Raw genomic sequence first — 6694 nt, 5'->3', positions numbered from 1 at the left:
AAGAAAAAGGGATGAAAGTTCTTTGGTTTTTTTAAGTTCATCAAAATTGAAGAAAGTTCATCGATCTTAAAAAAAGTTCATCAAATTTGAGAAAAATTCGTCATAATTAGAAAAAGTTCACCGAATCTGAAAAAAAGTTCATCGCTTTTCAAAACAATTCAGCGGATTTGAAAAAAAATCTTCAATTTTTTAAAAAACATTCATCGAATTTGAAAAAAGTTCATCGAATTTCGAAAAGTTTCATCAAATTTGAAATACTTCCATCGAAATTGAAAAAAAAGTTCATCGCATTTGAAAAAGTTCATCAAATTTGGAAAAAGTTCATCGCATTTGAAAAAGTTCATCGAATTTGAAAAAAGCTCATCGAATTTGAAAAAAGCTCATCGAATTTGAAAAAAAGTTCACCATGTTTGAAAAAAGTTCACCATGTTTGAAAAAAGTTCATCGCATTTGAAAAAGTTCATCGAGTTTGAAAAAAGTTTATCGAATTTGAAAAAAAGTTCACCTTGTTTGAAAAAAGTTCTTCAATTTTGAAAAAAAACACCGACTTGAAACGAGTTCACGCATTAAATAAAAAGGAAAAAGAAACAGGAAAACAAACAAAGAAAAAGGAAAAAACAAACGTACAAAGGACAGAAGGCATTTTCTGTACATAGAAACAAAGAACGGAAGGAAATATGCATGAACGAGCAAGTGGCCTAGTGGTTAGTGTAGTATCCATGGAGCGATGCGATCTCGTATTCGAATCCCGCTCCACCCACCTGCACCTTTTTTATCCTTTGGAAAGGAGAGATGGGCCGGCCCGTTTGTCGCGAGTGAAGGGAGGGCCCTATATTCTGCGTTCAGCAAGACCGAGACCTTTTGTTTTTTTGAGAACAACGGACCGAGACCTATGGAACTCTCGCTGAAGGGCAGAGCAAGTTGCGCTGGCCCAGGCACGCTAGAGGTCATGCAATCTTGCCGCGCTTTTTTTATTTTCCTATGTTTTCTTTTTTTTTGCTTTTTGCTTTATTTTTTCTTTTGTTTAGACTAAAATATTATATGTATGTATGTATGTATGTATGTATGTAATATAAACAATCAACAAAAAACATTTGAAATATGTTGACCATGCATTTGAAAATGTTAAATGTGTGCAGGGAAAATGTTTATCACGTATACGAAAAATGTATTAAAAACACAATTTGTTTTGGAAAACATTGATTATGTATTTTCAAAAATGATAGTTAAGCAGTAAAAAAATGTTGAACATGTATTTGAAAAATTGTAATCAAGCAAAAAATGTTAAATGTGTAGAGAAAAAAGTTGATCATGTATTAAAAACTGATGAAAAATTTGATCACGTATATAGAAATGTTAATGAAGCATTTGAATATTGAACACGTATTTGAAAATCTTTAATCAAGCATTTGAAAAATGTTAATTGTGTATATAAAAATATTGACCATGTAATAAAAAATGTTAATATTTTATTTTAATTTTTTTAATCAAGCATTTAGGAAAATGTCTAAAATGTATAGGAAAAATGTTGACTATGTATTCAAAAAATGGTAATCTTCTATTTGAAAAATGTTAATCAAGAATTTGAGAAATGCTAAGAAAAATATGTATGGAAAGAAAAATATGTATGTATGTATGTATGTATGTATGTATGTATGTATGTAATATAAACAATCAACAAAAAACATTTGAAATATGTTGACCATGCATTTGAAAATGTTAAATGTGTGCAGGGAAAATGTTTATCACGTATACGAAAAATGTATTAAAAACACAATTTGTTTTGGAAAACATTGATTATGTATTTTCAAAAATGATAGTTAAGCAGTAAAAAAATGTTGAACATGTATTTGAAAAATTGTAATCAAGCAAAAAATGTTAAATGTGTAGAGAAAAAAGTTGATCATGTATTAAAAACTGATGAAAAATTTGATCACGTATATAGAAATGTTAATGAAGCATTTGAATATTGAACACGTATTTGAAAATCTTTAATCAAGCATTTGAAAAATGTTAATTGTGTATATAAAAATATTGACCATGTAATAAAAAATGTTAATATTTTATTTTAATTTTTTTAATCAAGCATTTAGGAAAATGTCTAAAATGTATAGGAAAAATGTTGACTATGTATTCAAAAAATGGTAATCTTCTATTTGAAAAATGTTAATCAAGAATTTGAGAAATGCTAAGAAAAATATGTATGGAAAGAATGTAGAACATGTATTTAAAGAAATGTTAAACTTCTATTTGAAAAATGATAAACATGTATTAGAAATATAATAAAATGTATTAGAAAACATTGAAACCCGAGGAAGAAAAGAAAAACAGACGAAAAACGAGAAAGAAACAAAAAATACCAAAGAAAGTATAGAGAAAAATGAAAGAAAAGAAAAAACCCATTGAAAACCAAAAAAGAACCAAAGGAAATCAATGAAAAAAAGAAACCAGTAAAGCGAAGAAATAAACGAATAAAAGCAATGAAAACAAGAAAAGAAACCCTGAAAAGCTAGTGGAAATCCGATTACTTCAAGTTGTTCACGCCCTACTTACCTAACACGAGCTGAGCGATGGCTTACTGGCTAGCGCCCCAACAAATCTAAGGATCGAACCCCACGCAAGCCCTTCTTTCTCCGCTTTATTTCATTTTCCCGGCTGTTGGGTCTGCTAATGATGACCGATAGTACTAATTAATCACAAGTTACAATCCAATACTAAAATTATAGTGCCCTGGCCTTGGCATTCGAAATTTACATGTCGCATCTGATTGCAAGTCGATGGTGAAGGACATCCAGGATGGGCCATATGCAGCTCATGGAATGGTTATCAACGAGATTAGAGATTGGAAGCATTCTTTTATTTCATGTATGTTTAGTTTTGAAAGTAGAAAGAATAATTTTGAAGCTCACAATTTAGCTTGGCATTCACTTCCTTTAGATCAAGCCGCCATACTTGACTGGGTCATCCACATGACCAGAATATTATTCTTTTAACCTTAGTTATTGAGTAATAAAGTCTAGCTTCTTTTTGCCTAAAAAACTATAGTGCCGGTTAGAAATCTTTGAAGGTGGCCAGTTGGGCGGAAGTTGCATGCAAGTGTGTCCGTTTTAAGCAGAAGTCATTCGGTTTGCATCAAATTCATCTTGTTCATTGAATTCATTTTTAAAATGTGGGTGAACATTTCAGGCACGCCGTTAGATAACCTTCTCTCGTATTCATGTCCACGGATGCAACACCGCGTTGCAGATGCCCTGCTCCTTTCTTCAGTTGTTTTCATTGGAGATGCCCTCGCGGAGGTCATGCAGCGACTCAACTATACCTGGGCCTATGTCAGGCCGGGCCAAAAAAAGCTTGATGCTGAAAACCTAGGCTCAAAACCGGCCCGGCCAAACGTTGGGCCTACTAAATTGGGCCCAAGCCCGAAAAAGCCTGACATCGCCCGGCCGGCCCACCTGACTACGTCTAAAATTTTGTTTTCCGCAAGCCCAAGCCCGGCCCGGTCTAACCATCGGGCTCAACTTCTGGGCCTGAGCCAGGCCCGATGGCACGCTCAGGCTCAGCCCGGCGCAGGATTTTCGAGGCGGGCCGTCCGGGCCGAGCTGCCCACTCGACCGATCCTCATAGAAGCTTTGCGGTCGACAGCCCGTCTGCTGCACACGCCGAAACACCCGAAGAGTAGATCCACTCCACTCAAAAAAACCCGAAGAGTAGATCGATCGAGTCGCTGCATGACCTCCGTGTTTCCCTGTCCGCCTCCCTCCGATTAGCAGATAGCGAGCGATATGGCCGGCTGGATCCGTCCGGTCTGTGTATTTTTGCACGCTTGCACTGCTGAGGTACGTGGACGATTGGGTATCAGGCCTAACAGACCGATCTGTCTGGCCGGTCTGACACTTATTGTGAACAGGAGGTACGCCCAGGGGAGAGAGAGATCCGTAGGCAAGTTGTTTTCGGTGGAGCGGCCGAACTCTCGACAGTGCTACTGTTACTACATGTGGCTCCTGTACAAGAGATTGATCGTGTTTTTTTTTCTGCTTTGTCATGGCACGAGCACGATAGCAACCATGACAAAAGAGGTTACACGTTAGTTATCACGGAAGAACTTTGCGGAACCAAACCTATAAGTTCTTTTTCTTCATGTTGACTGAAGTCAAACATTTGGCAAAATTACGTACGTGCGATCAAGATGAGCACAGGCACCGACGTACGCATGCACGCCAAATCATGCCGTCAAGCGAGAAGTCAACGTACGTAGACCCAAGATCGCCCGGGCCGGCCGTCGTCGGTCGATCGCCATGAATGAATGTATCTGTTGAGAACCACAACGATTACGGCAAAGGGGCGCGGATCTGCCGTGTCCGTGGCAACCACACATGCACGGGGAGAGTTTGGCTGCGGCCGGCGCCGCTCCGTGCGTGACGCGCGACGCCAGCGGAGGCGTGTGACTCGGTCTGCTTCGCTTGTGCCCGTGACACCCTTTCGGTGTGGGAGGTCCGCTTTATGCTTGCCTAAAATGAAATGAACCAGGGGTTCGGTCCAAGTTTCGATCGGCAAAAAGGTAGATAAAAAAATTTCCGTCGCCGGGACTTGAACCCGGGTCTCTCGGGTGAGAGCCGAGTATCCTAACCACCTAGACTACGACGGATTTGATATTTCATTGTGTGAACTTTTCTTAAAAGTCTTTTGTAAAAGTTTAGCACAGGGTTGATGCTATTCTTTGTGTGCATTAAGCCGTCGCCTCAGCGTGATGCATGCAGTTTCCATATGTACCTGATTTATTCGCATTTCTATACGCAAAATCAAGTTAATGAAACTCGGTCTACTTGTGTTCCAAAAAAAAAAAAACTCGGTCTACTTTCCTCGGCGAACGTGATGTGATGTGCTCGATCAAAAGGCACTTTCTTAACTTGTTGATGTTCCGCTTTCGCTTTAGGAGATCGTCAGATGCGCAACATAAATGCCGCGACAGTACGTAAAAGCCTTGCACTAGTTTAGTTTCCGTTGGCGAGTAGTGATCACAGCTGCACATGCATTGCATCCATGCAAATGGCTCGGCGAGGAGCATACAGTGTTCTCTCTGCTCACGGTTTGCCACGGACGAAAATAACCGGTGACCGACGACCGTCTCGTGGTCGCCCCTACCCATATCCGTGACGCCGCTCCCTTTACGTTGATGGACGACTCACATTGGCTCCATCTACCGTCCACTTTCTAAGACCACGGTCGTACCATCTGGCAATGTGCTCACGGACACGGTCGACGAGATCGATCGATGGAGAGAAACACACCATACGATACGGGACGATAGACGTGGCTGATTACAACTTCCACCCGTGCCACAGCGGTGGAATTATACGAAGAATGGTGTCTTCACGATGCGATCAGCCTATCACCTTAAAATTAGAGCAAGATCCAGACGGCCGGAGTTCACCTTAAAATTAGAGCAGCTCTTGGTTGGACGTGGCTGCTTACTATAGGATTCCGTAATGGAAGCGCCCGTGAGAGGGTCGCGGTATTTATTGATAGAAGGGGCTTATCCCTTGTTGCGCATACAAACTTGGAAACTTGGAGTACAAGAGATGGATGAGACAGAGATGATCTAAACATGATACAAAGTTATCTCGATCATATAACAAACTACCACGACTCCTATATGCGTTGGCCTAACAACCATTGGGGAATATCTTCAACACACCCCTTAATCACAACTTGGCCAAGTTGAGATTACGTCTGAATTTCTCGAAGCTTCCCATGGGCAATGCCTTGGTGAAGCCATATGCAATCTTGTCCCCTGAATGAACAAAACAAACATCTAACTGCTTGTTGGAAATTCGTTCTCTGACAAAGTGAAAATCTATCTCAATGCATTTGGTTCTGGCATGAAAGACCCGATTTGCGGAAAGATAAGTGGCACCAAGGTTATCACACCACAAGCAAGGAGTTTGCGCTTGTGCCACTCCAAGTTCCTTCAGCATGGACTGAAGCCAAATAATCTCTGTAGTAGCATTAGCCAATGCTTTATACTCAGCCTCTGTATTAGACCTGGAAATAGTTGCCTGCTTCTTTGCACACCATGATACTAGGTTAGGACCAAAAAATATTGCAAAACCACATGTGGATCTCCTGTCATCAATACTTTCACCCCAGTCAACATCAGTGAATGCACTGATAAGATTGGACTGAGACCTGTTGAATGTTAGTCCAACATTAACCGTGTGCTTTATATATCTTAGAATACGTTTGGTAGCAGTCCAATGCAGGGTGGTAGGAGCATGCAAAAATTGACATACTTTGTTTACAACAAAGGATATATCTGGTCTAGTAAGAGTCAAATATTGAAGAGCACCAATCATACTTCTGTACTGGGTCTGATGTCTACTACACAACCTTCTTCTTGTAGACGTTGTTGGGCCTTCAAGTGCAGAGGTTTGTAGGACAGTAGCAAACTTCCCTCAAGTGGATGACCTAAGATTTATCAATCCGTAGGAGGCGTAGGATGAAGATAGTCTCTCTCAAGCAACCCTGCAACCAAATAACAAAGAGTCTTGTGTCCCCAACACACCCAATACAATGGTAAATTGTATAGGTGCACTAGTTCGGCGAAGAGATGGTGATACAAGTGGTATATGGATGGTAGATAATGGTTTTTGTAATCTGAAAATATAAAAACAGCAAGGTAACTAATGATAAAAGT

General features: G+C 39.9%; 1 non-coding gene across 1 annotated transcript; it reads right to left on the bottom strand.

The window, feature by feature from the left end:
- Positions 1–4572: 4572 nt before the first annotated feature.
- TRNAE-CUC (transfer RNA glutamic acid (anticodon CUC)) lies at positions 4573–4645 on the bottom strand. Its single transcript has one exon. It is a non-coding gene; the product is annotated as a tRNA-Glu (tRNA).
- Positions 4646–6694: the final 2049 nt, after the last annotated feature.

This window comes from Triticum urartu, chromosome 6A (genome assembly GCF_056163025.1).
Source record: "Triticum urartu cultivar PI428250 chromosome 6A, HENAU_Tu73, whole genome shotgun sequence".
NCBI classification, from domain to species: Eukaryota; Viridiplantae; Streptophyta; class Magnoliopsida; order Poales; family Poaceae; genus Triticum; species Triticum urartu.
The sequence above is the reverse complement of the archived record's forward strand: the minus strand, read 5'-3'. Positions and strand labels throughout refer to the sequence as shown.